Here is a 14371-nt window from a genome sequence, read left to right on the forward strand (position 1 = left end):
ATTCAGAGGTCTTATTGAGTCCATGCTTCCATGACACAGAGCTCTTTTGGCAGCATGAGGGGAACTTACAAGATATTAGGCAGATGGTTTTAATGTTGTTGCTGACAAGTGTATTTTGTATGGCAGTGTACTATAACATTATACATCTGAAGGCCATAAAATAAGTTCAAATGTTTCCAAGAGACTTGCAATTATAATTTCAGTATCCCTTATATAGTCCATTCATATTTTGCTCTATTAATTATTTGCTGGTAAAGGGGCATGCAATAAGGGCCAGATTAAGAGCCCATTGGACCTGGTGTTGACCATTATGATGGGACTAAATACAAAATGTTAATGACAGAAAATACTAACAGTCATATCCCAAGCATCATGTATCTGGCGGAGGTGGTAATGTAGGGAAACTCACAGAATGCAGCTATATGAAAACACATACATCTCTCGCTTTCATCTCTCAATTAAATCCTTACCCCCTAACAGCAGGTTCTGTGAAGCAGAATGTCAGTGGGTGTGGTAAAAAGGTGGACCACTTACACGAGTCACGTAACTAGTACCATGTCATGTGTCATGTGTCCTTAAGGGGTTAAAAGATGCTTTACTTCTGTCTGAAGCAATATATTATAGTCAAGTGAGTCGTTAGTCCTTTTATGTCCTAGCCCTTATATTTAACGTAGTCTGGTATTTAAGCATGTCACAGTGGTTGAATGTTGGAACTAACAAGGTACAATATTCAATATAACAATATACAAGAAGAGAAGAAAAAGAAAAAAGCGGGGAGGGGAAAAAAAAATATTCGTACAATGGTCACTTTCAACGATATGTGCCGGACAATGGCACTTCTTAAATGAGGGTAATGTGGTCGGGTTAGCTGATGGCAGTCCTGGGCTCACTTAAAATTAGGTTGTCCCCATTAGAGAAATCATTTCAAGGAACAGCCATTTCCCTAGTAATAATAGATGAAGTTTACTCATCTAATGGGCTAAAAAAATGTAAAAAAAATTAACCCTTTAGTGAAATCTGTGTGACAAGTGAGCTATTCCAGCATTACATGTCCAAGTTGAAATTTACATAGATAAGTATTATATGGCTTAACTTATGATACTCAGTATTGTTATACAGAGCGACATGTTTATTATCACTGTATAGATACTCATCATTATTATACAGAGCAACATGTTTATTATCAGCGTATAGATACTCAGTATTATTATACAGAGCGACATGTTTATTATCAGCGTATAGATACTCAGTATTATTAGACAGAGTGACATGTTTATTATCAGCGTATAGATACTCAGAATTATTATACAGCAACATGTTTATTATCAGTGTATAGATACTCAGTATTATTATACAGAGCGACATGTTTATTATCAGCGTATAGATACTCAGTATTATTATACAGAGCAACATGTTTATTATCAGTGTATAGATACTCATATTATTATACAGAGCGACATGTTTATTATCAGCATTTAGATACTCAGTATTATTATACATAGCGACATGTTTATTATCAGCGTATAGATACTCTGTATTATTATACAGAGTGACATGTTTATTATCAGTGCATAGATACTCAGTATTATTATACAGAGTGACATGTTTATTATCAGCATTTAGATACTCAGTATTATTATACAGAGCGACATGTTTATTATCAGCGTATAGATACTCAGTATTATTATGCAGAGTGACATGTTTATTATCAGTGTATAGATACTCAGCATTATTATACAGCAAAATGTTTATTATCAGTGTATATATACTAAGTATTATTATACAGTGTCATGTTTATTATCAGTGTATAGATACTCAGTATTATCATACAGAGCGACATGTTTATTATCAGTGTATAGATACTCAGTATTATTATACAGAGCAACATGTTTATTATCAGCGTATAGATACTCAGTATTATTATACAGAGCAACATGTTTATTATCAGCGTATAGATACTCAGTATTATTATACAGAGCTACATGTTTATTATCAGCGTATAGATACTCAGTATTATTATACAGAGCAACATGTTTATTATCAGTGTATAAACACTCAGCATTATTATACAGAGTGACATGTTTATTATCAGTGCATAGATACTCAGTATTATTATACAGAGTGACATGTTTATTATCAGCATTTAGATACTCAGTATTATTATACAGAGCGACATGTTTATTATCAGCGTATAGATACTCAGTATTATTATGCAGAGTGACATGTTTATTATCAGTGTATAGATACTCAGCATTATTATACAGCAAAATGTTTATTATCAGTGTATAGATACTAAGTATTATCATACAGAGCGACATGTTTATTATCAGTGTATAGATACTCAGTATTATTATACAGAGCAACATGTTTATTATCAGCGTATAGATACTCAGTATTATTATACAGAGCGACATGTTTATTATCAGCGTATAGATACTCAGTATTATTATACAGAGCAACATGTTTATTATCAGCGTATAGATACTCAGTATTATTATACAGAGCGACATGTTTATTATCAGTGTATAGATACTCAGCATTATTATACAGTCTTGTGACTACATTATTATGTGGATACTGTGGTGAATACCAGCAGTCCCCTCTAGGGGAGCTTTGCATAATGCATAGTTTGTCCCTAACCAGCTCCTGTAGTAAGTGTGCAAGGCATGCTGGGATTGGCACACCCCCTAGATTTGCTCTCTTCCCAGTGTGTTTATGGAGTTCGGCCATGTTGGGTGTATGTTACAGCGGGAATGTGTATATCAACAAAGGGATCGAACATAATATGTGACTTGTGATCAATAAATCCTGGCTGATTAATAGACGGTATGTTATTGTAAGCCAGCTATCATCAAACATAACAGGTACTCGGTATCATTATACAGAGCGACGTGTTTATTATCAGCGTATAGAAACTCAGTATTATTATACAGAGCGACGTGTTTATTATCAGTGTATAGAAACTCAGTATTATTATACAGAGCGACATGTTTATTATCAGTGTATAGATACTCAGTATTATTATACAGAGCGACATGTTTATTATCAGCGTATAGATGCTCAGTATTATTATACAGAGCAACATGTTTATTATCAGTGTATAGATACTCAGTATTATTATACAGAGCGACATGTTTATTATCAGCGTATAGATACTCAGAATTATTATACAGAGCGACATGTTTATTATCAGTGTATAGATACTCAGTATTATTATACAGAGCGACATGTTTATTATCAGCGTATAGATACTCAGTATTATTATACAGCGACATGTTTATTATCAGTGTATAGATACTCAGTATTATTATACAGAGCGACATGTTTATTATCAGCGTATAGATACTCAGTATTATTATACAGCGACATGTTTATTATCAGTGTATAGATACTCAGTATTATTATTATACAGAGCGACATGTTTACTATCAGCGTATAGATACTCAGTATTATTATACAGAGTGACATGTTTATTATCAGCGTATAGAAACTCAGTATTATACAGAGCGACATGTTTATTATCAGTTTATAGATACTCAGAATTATTATACAGAGCCACATGTTTATTATCAGCGTATAGATACTCAGAATTATTATACAGAGCGACATGTTTATTATCAGTGTATAGATACTCAGTATTATTATACAGAGCGACATGTTTTTTATCAGCATATAGATACTCAGTATTATACAGCGACATGTTTATTATCAGTGTATAGATACTCAGTATTATTATTATACAGAGCGACATGTTTACTATCAGCGTATAGATACTCAGTATTATTATACAGAGTGACATGTTTATTATCAGCGTATAGAAACTCAGTATTATACAGAGCGACATGTTTATTATCAGCGTATAGATACTCAGAATTATTATACAGAGCCACATGTTTATTATCAGCGTATAGATACTCAGAATTATTATACAGAGCCACATGTTTATTATCAGCGTATAGATACTCAGAATTATTATACAGAGCGACATGTTTATTATCAGTGTATAGATTCTCAGTATTATACAGAGCGACATGTTTATTATCAGCGTATAGATACTCAGTATTATTATACAGCGACATGTTTATTATCAGTGTATAGATACTCAGCATTATTATACAGTCTTGTGACTACATTATTATGTGGATACTGTGGTGAATACCAGCAGTCTCCTCTAGGGGAGCTTTGCATAATGCATAGTTTGTCCCTAACCAGCTCCTGTAGTAAGTGTGCAAGGCATGCTGGGATTGGCACACCCCCTAGATTTGCTCTCTCTTCCCAGTGTGTGTATGGAGTTCGGCCATGTTGGGTGTATGTTACAGCAGGAATGTGTATATCAACAAAGGGATCGAACATAATATGTGACTTGTGATCAATAAATCCTGGCTGATTAATAGACGGTATGTTATTGTAAGTCAGCTATCATCAAACATAACAGGTACTTGCTATCATTATACAGAGCGACATGTTTATTATCAGTGTATAGATACTCAGTATTATTATACAGAGAGACATGTTTATTATCAGTGTATAGATATTCATGAGTACTATACATAGCAACATGTTTATCAGTGCATAGATACTTACAGGTGATACTCAAATAATTAGAATATCGTGCAAAAGTTCATTTATTTCAGAAATGCAACGTAAAAGGGGAAACTAATATATTAGTTAGACACATTACATGCAAAGCAAGATAGTAGAAGACTTGATTTGTCATAAGTCCAATGATTATGGCTTACAGCTCATGAAACCCCAAATCCACAATCTCAGTAAATTAGAATATTGTGAAAAGGTGCGATATTCTAGACTCACAGTGTCCCACTCTAATCATTTAAGTAAGCCATAACACCTGCAAAGGGTTTTTGAGCCTTTAAAAGGTCTCTGTCTGGTTCAGTAGGAATCACAATCATGGGGAAGACTGCTGACCTGACAATTGTGCAGAAAACCATCATTGACACCCTCCATAAGGAGGGAAAGACTCCAAAGGTAACTGCGAAGGAAGTTTGATGTTCTCAAAGTGCTGTATCAAGTACATTTAATAGAAAGTTATGTGAAGGGAAAAGTGTGGAAGAAAAAGGTGCACAAGCAGCAGGGATGACCGCAGCCTGGAGAGGATTGTCAGGAAAAGGCCATTCAAATGTGTTGGGGACTTTCACAAGGAGTGGACTGAGGTTGGAGTCAGTGCATCAAGAGCCACCACACACAGACAGATCTTGGACATGGGCATCAGATGTCGTATTCCTCTTGTCAAGTCGCTCCTGAACAACAAACAATGTCAGAAGCGTCTTACCTGGGCTAAAGAAAAGCAGACATGGTCTGTTGCTCAGTTGTCCAAAGTCCTCTTTTCTGATGAGAGCAACTTTTGCATCTCATCTGGAAACCAAGGACCCAGACTCTGGTGGAAGAATGGAGGGGCACACACTGCAAGATGCTTGAAGTCCAGTGTGAAGTTTCCACAGTCTGTGTTTATTTGGGGAGCCATGTCATCTGCTGGTGTTGGTCCACTGTGCTTCATTAAGTCCAGGCCTGGACTAACCTGACCTGAACCCCATAGAGAATCTATGGGGCATTGCAAGAGAAAGATGAGACATGAGACCGAACAATGCAGAAGAGCTGAAGGCCGCTATTGAAGCATCCTGGTCTTACATAACACCTCAGCAGTGCCACAGGTTGATAGCTTCCGTACCACGCTGCATTGAGGCAGTAATTGCTGCAAAAGGGGCCCAAACCAAGTACTGAGTCCATATGCATGCTTATACTTTTCAGAGGTCCGACATTATTCTATGTGTACACATTATTTTATTGATCGCATGTAATATTCTAATTTACCGAGATTGTGAATTTGGGGTTTTCATGAGCTGTAAGCCATAATCATCGCACTTATGACAAATCACGGCTTGAACTATCTTGCTTTGCATGTAATGCGTCTATCTTATATATTAGTTTCCCTTTTACGTTGCATTACTGAAATACATGAACTTTTGCACGATATTCTAATTTGTCAAGTATCACCTGTTTGTTGTTTCCCCAGATCGGGGCTATCAGGAGATATAACTTTTGTGGGGTTATGTGAGTTTTGGGGATACTTTCGGGTTACCTGTAAATTGTGTTCTTTTTCATCTAGAGATAATTGAGTTAGTACAGTATCTTTCTCAATTATCTCTCAGGTAGAAGGGAGGGATTATGTGATTATAATGGGAGTGCCATACATCTGAACATCACTGTCATTGGTCTATGTTTGTATCTTGTAAGTTCCCCACAAGGTCCATTTGGGAGTACCCCTTACATGGGGAATTGCATAAAAGGCCAGTGTGGCAACATTAAAATACATTTCCTTGCTTACCCTCACCATAGAGTCTCATCTCATGATTGTAGGGACCAGCTGTACATGCTATAATCACCCATCTCTTGTAAGAGCTATACTATCCTGGGAAATCGGAAAGCATCACTCTGGACAGGGGGAAAGAATGTCTCAGGCGACAAAACCTCTCATACTCTTGGGGTAGCCGCAACAGTAGATCTGCGTAGTCTTAAATGTGTGATATCTAGTATTATAGGGTAGTTATATGGCACACTTGTTTATATCACAGACGCTCATGTTGGTTGGAGCAACAGTTTGCACTTTTTTCACATCAAGTACTTTATATGTCATAACTTTTCATGCACTGTACAACTATCCTTACTTATGATCCATGGCTGCGTTCCCCAGCCTTGACTATTTTCACATTTAAGATTTTTTTCATATTTGTGAATAAGGTATATTCACCATTAGAGTTGAGCGAACCCGAACTTTAGGTTGGTACCGAACATTAAGTTTTTTGGATCCGGACCCGAACATGGACATTTCAGTGTATGTTCGAGTTCGGCAATATAATGGCGCAATTTGAAAAGCTGCAGGGCAGCCATTCAACAAGCGTTTGACGCGTGTGCCCTTAGAAGCCATCACAGCCATGCCTACAAATGGCATGGCTGTGATTGGCCAGTGCAGCATGTGACACAGCTAGTAGGGGCATGTCTATTAAAAAACCGCACCCCCCCCGCCCGAGCCCGCACTTGTGACGGGCTTGTAATCTAAAGGGGAGGCCTATTGCCCCCCTCGCCCCCACCCCTGAGCGGCGGGTGGGGCCCCAAATAATAATTGAGGAGGGACCTAATTTCCTCCACCAGGCCCCCACCCCTGAGCAGTGGGTGGGGGCCCTAAATAATTGGGGAGGGACCTAATTTCCTCCCCCTGAGCGGTGGGTGGGTGCCCTAAATAATTGGGGAGGGACCTAATTTCCTCTCCCTGGCCCCCACCCCTGAGTGGTGGGGACCATAAAGATAATGAGGGGGGCCAACTGTCCCCCCCCGGCCCCCACCCCTGAGCGGCGGGTGGGGGCCATAAAGACCATGAGGGGGGGCCTACTGTCCTCCCCCACCCCTACTTTCCCCCCCCCTTCAAAGGTGACTAGGGGCCCCTAGTCACCCATCCCCCCCTGCCACATAAAATATATCCCCTGTAAAATGACACAGAGCACTCTGATTGGATGGATTTTAAGCCCACCAATCAGAGTGTTATGAGTCAAATTACACAGCGTGGGAAAATTCCAAAGAACTTTCCCACGCTGAGTAAAATGACAAAGACCACTCTGATTGGCTTTAACCAATCAGAGTGCTCTTGGCCTAATTGCAGGGCGGGGAAAGGCTTTATAAGCCTTCCCTGCCCTGCAGAGCTCAGTCTGCGTGGAGCCCTTCATGGGTGAAGATGGATTAATTTTTTTAGCGTCAGGTTTTTTTTTTTTTTTTGCGCTCTGGTTTTTTATTTTATTCTAAGTTCAACGGTATTATGATTTTTTATTTGGCCTTTTTTGGGCTGAAAATTTAAGAAAGAAGACATGAAATGGTAAGTTTTATTTTTATTTACAGGTTAGTTATTTTATTCCCCCCTCACTATTTTTAGGGTGGGGGGGGGGTAGGTAGGGGATATATTTTATTTGGGTGGGGGGGATGGGTGACTAGGGGTTTGGGGACCCCTAGTCTCCTTTGAAGGGAGGTGGGTTTGTCTTAGGGGCCCCACCCGCCGCACAGGGGAGGGGGCTGAGGGGAGTACAGTAAGTCCCCCCCTCACTGTTATGTAGGGCTCCTACCTACCGCGCAGGGGTGGGGGCCACGGGGGAGGCCAGTACGTTCCCCCCCCCCCCTTCGTTATCTTTATGGGCCCCACCAGCCAAGCTTTATGGCTTTTTCATTCGTTATTCCGTCTCTCTGTTTCCATTGACCTCGGCTCGTGTTTTGACTATCCCTTTTTGCATAACCCGACCATTCTAAGGATCGTTATTGCAATTCTCTCTTCTCTGTCCTGTCTGCGAAGCCACAGTACACGTTCAGAGGTCTTATTGAGTCCATGCCTATATGACACAGCTGTTTTGGCAGCATGAGGAGGACTTACAAGATATTAGGCACATGGTTTTAATGTTGTAGCTGACAAGTGTATTTTGTATGGCAGTGTACTATAACATTATACATCTGAAGGCCATAAAATAAGTTCAAATGTTTCCAAGAGACCTGCAATTATAATTTCAGTACCCCTAATATAGTCCATTCATATCTTGCTCTATTAATTATTTGCTGGTAAATGGGCATGCAATAAGGGCCAGATTAAGAGCCCATTGGACCTGGTGTTGACCGTTATGATGGGACTAAATACAAAATGTTAATGACAGAAAATACTAACAGTCATATCCCAAGCATCATGTATCTGGCGGAGGTGGTGGTGTAGGGAAACTCACAGAATGCAGCTATATGAAAACACATACATCTCTCGCTTTCATCTCTCAATTAAATCCTTACCCCCTAACAGCAGGTTCTGTGAAGCAGAATGCCAGTGGGTGGGGTAAAAAGGTGGACCACTTACGCGAGTCACGTAACTAAAGGGGCAAACATGCCCAAAAAGGACTCTGCCTTAAGAATTAGGTTAGCCAGGTGTGAATCATGTATGCTGGCCAACAAAGGGCATACTATGCAAACCGCACCCTGAGCTTGGCATAAATGCGTCTAATGATGCACTTGCTCCATGCTTCTTAAGGATTGTCTACTAGCACTCACTTGTCCACTCCTCTCCTTACCTTCTTACTAGCATGCAGAAGCTTCTGTTTTACAGTCTGTAATATAGGAAAGGTGTATGTAGTGAGTGTAGAAGAAAGGGAACATGCCACAGTGTTAGAGAGACGGAAGCAGCATTTGTATAGTGTGCAAAGTCAGCTCTACCATAAATAATTTCATTGTCAGCCAATCCACACAAGTTCTTTTCCCCTACATTCCTCTTGTTCCCATGCATAAGCAAAAGCATGTGAAGAGTAGTGGGGAAAAAAAAAGCAATGGGCATGGACTTTGAACTGCAGCTCCATAAGCCCCAGAAGCTCTCTAATTAGGCAATTTAGGCAGCTGATTGGCTGGGGATTGCTAGACACCTCCGGGTGCAAGGCCCTTCCCGTCTGGCCAGAAATCCAACCTTCAGTCTGCAGCTCTGCTGGGTGTGAGCTGCAGACTGAAGTGTCTCGCAATCCCCAGCAAATTATAGTGCTGCCGCAGTTTACCACGGCAACGCTCTGACTTCTGGAGATTGCAAGACTCCTATCACATGGTCTGCAGCTCACACCCGATGGAGCTGCAGTCCAGATAGGGAGCCCACTGGACCACCAGGGAGCCAGGACACTGGACCACCTGGGCAAAATATTTCTCTCGCAACTGCCACCTGTCACCCCCTACTCCTCTCACTCTGCCACCTACTCCTTCACTAACTGCCACCTATTACCCCTACTATCCTCACTGGCACCTGTAACCCCCTACTCCCCACTGCCATCTTTCACCCCCTACTCCCCTCACTTCTATCTTTCACTGCCATCTTTTAATCCTGTCACACTCCCCTCCCCCCACCCTGTAACTCGAACCATTTCACAGTTGCCCTCCCTTATTCTGTCCCACTAGCCCCCCAACCCGGTCTCATTCACCCCTTAGCCCTGTCACACAAAGGCCACAAGGCAGCCCCCCCATACACAAAACACTACAACTAGCTACTGTGGTGGAAGCTCGGTAGAAATTAAATTTAGTAGGCCGAGATTTCCACGTGGCATATGTGTATGTTGGTGTATCAGTTAGTCAGTTACACGTAGCTAAGATACAATCAACAGTGTACCTAGCAAGTGCAGGAATGCAGGAACTGAAAACACTTCCCCTCCTCCATTGTTCTGGGTGAGCCATGTGGTCTAACAGGTAAGGGAAGTTAGGCTTTGTTCAGCTGATTGGGTAAAGAGTATATGTGGGTAGAGTTAACTATAGGAGGAGCTATAGGTCTATATCATGCATCTACACTGTTGTTCTGGACTCCGATCTTGTTGTATTTTGGTGACATTAGTCCCTCTGAGTCCCGGTCGGTGAATCGAATAAAGATCTCTTCCTTCCTGAAGAAACCTGTGTCCACTTCTCTGTACTTGGCTTCCGTCAGTTTCTCCGGTATCATTTGGTGCAATTGGCCGGGAAGCTCATCGTTCAACGGTAGCTGAGAAGCAGAGGCGTGAGACGGTGTATCTTTGCCCACGCTCCCTACGGCTGCACCCCTGAACTTCTGCGTGGACCTCCTTTCGTCTCGGAGCCACTGGTCTGTTGTCCAGGAGATCATCGGCCTCTACGTAGTAAGTGCTGGGGTGTCCCCGTCGATGAGTGTGAACCCAGGTTCAGGAACGAGGAGGTAAGACGACCACTGTTTTAGACGGTGGACCCACTAGGGGTATTGGATACCGATTGTGCGGTAGGCCCATAAGGGGTTATTTGTGTATGGAATCTTCCCCCTCCAGTGGAGGGAAGGAGCGAAGGCGCACCGCTCGTAATTAAACGCCCTGTAGTCAGCCCGTTTAATTTTGGTTTGGAGTCAGACTGGGTTCTGTGTAAATAGCCCAAGCCGGACACCGGTGTCTTGTCTAGACTAGCGTTCTAGGGTATATATTACATACGCTAGGTCGGAGGGACCGGGAGACTAAGCGGCGTCTGTGTAAATTCGGTCCGCTAGATCTCAACCTATCTTGGCTAAGTGGGAAGGCGTGTAAATTTGGAACCCACTAGACTTTTGATAGAGTATATAGACTAAGAGGGTGCTGTTGTAAATTCCGCCCTCTAGTTCGCTATATGTGGTGCTTGGGCAGCGTGGCTAACCAAAACGGATGTAAATAGTTTTAGGTAGTCCATCGAGGTACTGGCCAATAGATTAGTTGTGAATTGTAAATGTGTTAAAGATTGTTGTAGTAGCGTGTATATCTTGCTAGATAGCGTGAGCTCTGCCGTCTAGCGAGAGTGTGAATAGTGTGTAACTGTATTATAGCGCACGGTACCATAACCATGTATAATTACTGATACTGTAAATAACTACTAATAACTGTCGTCTATGTTGTATGTTTAACACCATAACCACTACTAATTGAACTGTGACTTTAAATTGTACTCTAACCAATGCTAACCGTACTATAACTACTGTTTGTAAAGACGATGTTACTGGGGTATGTTATAGACGGGTAATTCAGATATAGGGAATTATAGCGTGGGTGACTGTATAGTTTCGCCAAGAGGCGCAGTAATAGTTATTTAGTGACTGGTGTAAACAGCTGTGTGTGTACGGGAATTCCCTGAGTGTTTTGTTGTGTGCGTTTCGCTTAGTAACTGTACCACGTGGTGCTGTTGCCAAGGGAAACGAGTGTGATTGTTGGAGGTGTGTTTGTTGTGTTTCTATTGGAGACGACGCTCCGTTGTTAAGTATGGGTGCGTCGGATTCAAAGATGAATAATCCCTTAGAATGTACGCTAAATAACTTTAAAAAGGGATATAATGTGTGTGATTTTGGGGTTAAATTGGCTCCAAATCACCTGACTACCTTATGTAGTAGAGAATGGCCTCTGTGGTAATCTGTCTTGATTTAAATCTAGTGCAGCGTGTACATGTGGCTGTATCTATTATGCTTGAATTCTATGACCAGTTTCCATATTTTGACTGTTAAACAGTTTGTGTTACTAGATGGTTACCAAAACTGGTTTGTCCATCCCCAATGGAATCTGACCCATCTGACCATCCCTCAACTAAATTCTTTAGCAAGAACTGGTGCAGCTGGTATGTCCACCTGTGCTCTCTGTGCCTACCTAACCCCCCAACTGGTTCTTTGTACCCTGAGGCCCTTTTTGGTGGAAGGGTATTTTAGTGTTTTTTTATTATTGTTCAGTTTTATTATTAGCAGTCAAAATTGTGAGGAGAATTCTTAATAACAGTAACTGAGTCCACTGAATCAGATAATTCTCAGCAATTACACAATACCATAACTATTGACTATACCATAACTATTGACTATACCATAACTATTGACTATACCATAACTATTGACTATACCATAACTATTGACTATACCATAACTATTGACTATACCATAACTATTGACTATACCATAACCACTGAAAACACCATAACCACTGAAAACACCATAACCACTGACATAACACTATAATTACTGAGCCTTGTGTGCCTTTAGTAACAGTAAATTAGTTTTGAAATACAACTGGATGAAATGGTCAATGGTATAGGACGCTGGAATACACTTTTACCATTTTTGGTTACTGGTCAGGCTCCTCCTAGCCCTGTCCGAAACATTTTGTTAACCGAGTTACTGACCAGTAAAATTAATTTATCCATTTCCACCTACCTCACCACTCCCCGACCGGAACCTATGACTAAACAACCCTATCTAAGTCCCACCCTAACCTGACAAATGACCGGTGCCCTCCAACTTTGACATTTACAAATGCCACTGCAGCTTACCCCTGGTCCACCACACATTGATATTAATGGTCAATTACAGTTGGCAGACCCTGTATTTGTTTATGTCCCTTTCACCATGACTGATCTGTTTAATTGGAAGACCCATAATTCCTTTACGAAAGCCAACGAGTCACCTAGTGCTTTCTATGAGAGATTGCTGGAGTCATATAGATTATATACTCCTTTTAATCCAGAGGCCCCTGAGAACTCTCGAATGAACAACTCAGCATTTGTCAGCCAGACCCAAGGTGATATCAAAAGAAAATTGCTAAAGTTAAAGGGATTTGTAGGAATGTCCATATCACAGTTAATGGAAATTGCAAGTCAGGTGTATATGAACAGGGAGATTGAAACAAAGGAGGAGGAAGAATGTAAAATGAGGATGAAGGCAGATATGCTAGCTGTAGCTATCATAAGTGTAGAGAGACAGGGAAGGGAGGTGAATAGAGGAGTTGAGAATAGGCTGAGTAAGGGAGGAAGTAGGAATCACTGTGCGTATTGTAGAGAGGAAGGATATTGGAAAAGTGACTGCCCACAGAGGGAATATAAAGCAAGTTATAGATAAGACAAGAGAGAAGGTTACGAGATGGTTACAGAGGTGGCTATAGAGAAAGTCTTGGAGGGAATGACAGTAGTAACAGAGGAGGTGTTCAGGGAAGTAGATACTATTCCCCTACCCAGAGATTAAGGGATAGAGAAGATAGAGATTTTGTCGGTCTGGCTGACACTGTCATGGAAGACTATTGATACCGACTGGGCTCCATCTCCCTTTAGCCGAGTGCAGCCTATGGTCGATGTATCAATAGAGGGAAAGAGGAGCTCTTTCATGATTGACACTGGTGCTGAGTACTCTGTGGTAACTAACCTAGTTTCTCCTCCTTCAGGAAGACTATATCTATAATAGGAGCTACTGGGAAAAGCGCTGCTAGACCAATTCTCAGGAGTCATACTTGTATTCTAGGAGGCCATTTTGTTAAGCACCAGTTCCTATATATGTCGGAGTGTCCAGTTCAGCTTCTAGGACAAGATCTATTATCAAAGCTTCAAGCCCAGATAACTTTTAAACCCAACGGATCAACGTCTCTGAAGTTTAATAGATCACCAGGCATAATATCAGTATCGGTGCAAAGGGAAGAAGAATGGCACTTCTACTCTATAATAACAAATACAGACCCTAAGAGTGATGAATCCTTATTTGACATTTCAAGAATATGGACAGAGAATAATCCTCCAGGACTTGCTCGCAATATTCCACCAATACACATTGAATTAAAGCTTGGAGCGTATCCTGTTAGCCTTAGTTAGTACCATATATTATAGAGGGCTAAGGAAAATATACAAACCTATGTGGATAAGTGTGTAGAGTATGACATCCTAAAATTCTGTACCTCCCCTTGGAACACTCCATTATTACCTGTTCAGAAGCCGGGATCAGATGAGTATCATCCTGTACAAGATCTAAAATCAGTTAATAATGCAGTAGTCAATATACACCCAGTGGTACCCATCCCCTATAATCTGCTTGCTTTAATACCAGGTG

General features: G+C 41.0%; 2 protein-coding genes across 3 annotated transcripts in view; one reads left to right on the forward strand and one right to left on the reverse strand.

Annotated features, from left to right (window-relative positions):
* The window catches only part of LOC134568429 (oocyte zinc finger protein XlCOF7.1-like), a 409837-nt gene that overhangs the window by 359950 nt on the left and 35516 nt on the right, over positions 1-14371 (forward strand). The window contains exon 1 of one of the 2 annotated variants that reach the window (XM_063427015.1): positions 4295-4397. The exons of the other annotated variant lie outside the window; for it this stretch is intronic. The gene's annotated coding sequence lies outside the window, so the exon portion shown is untranslated. Of the gene's footprint in view, positions 1-4294; positions 4398-14371 lie in introns of those variants that run through there. 2 annotated transcript variants of the gene reach the window in all.
* Positions 1-14371, reverse strand: part of LOC134568430 (oocyte zinc finger protein XlCOF7.1-like) — a 552154-nt gene that overhangs the window by 177573 nt on the left and 360210 nt on the right. The gene's annotated exons all lie outside the window — the stretch shown is intronic.

The sequence above is a fragment of the Pelobates fuscus genome, chromosome 7 (genome assembly GCF_036172605.1).
Source record: "Pelobates fuscus isolate aPelFus1 chromosome 7, aPelFus1.pri, whole genome shotgun sequence".
In the NCBI taxonomy this organism is placed as follows: Eukaryota; Metazoa; Chordata; class Amphibia; order Anura; family Pelobatidae; genus Pelobates; species Pelobates fuscus.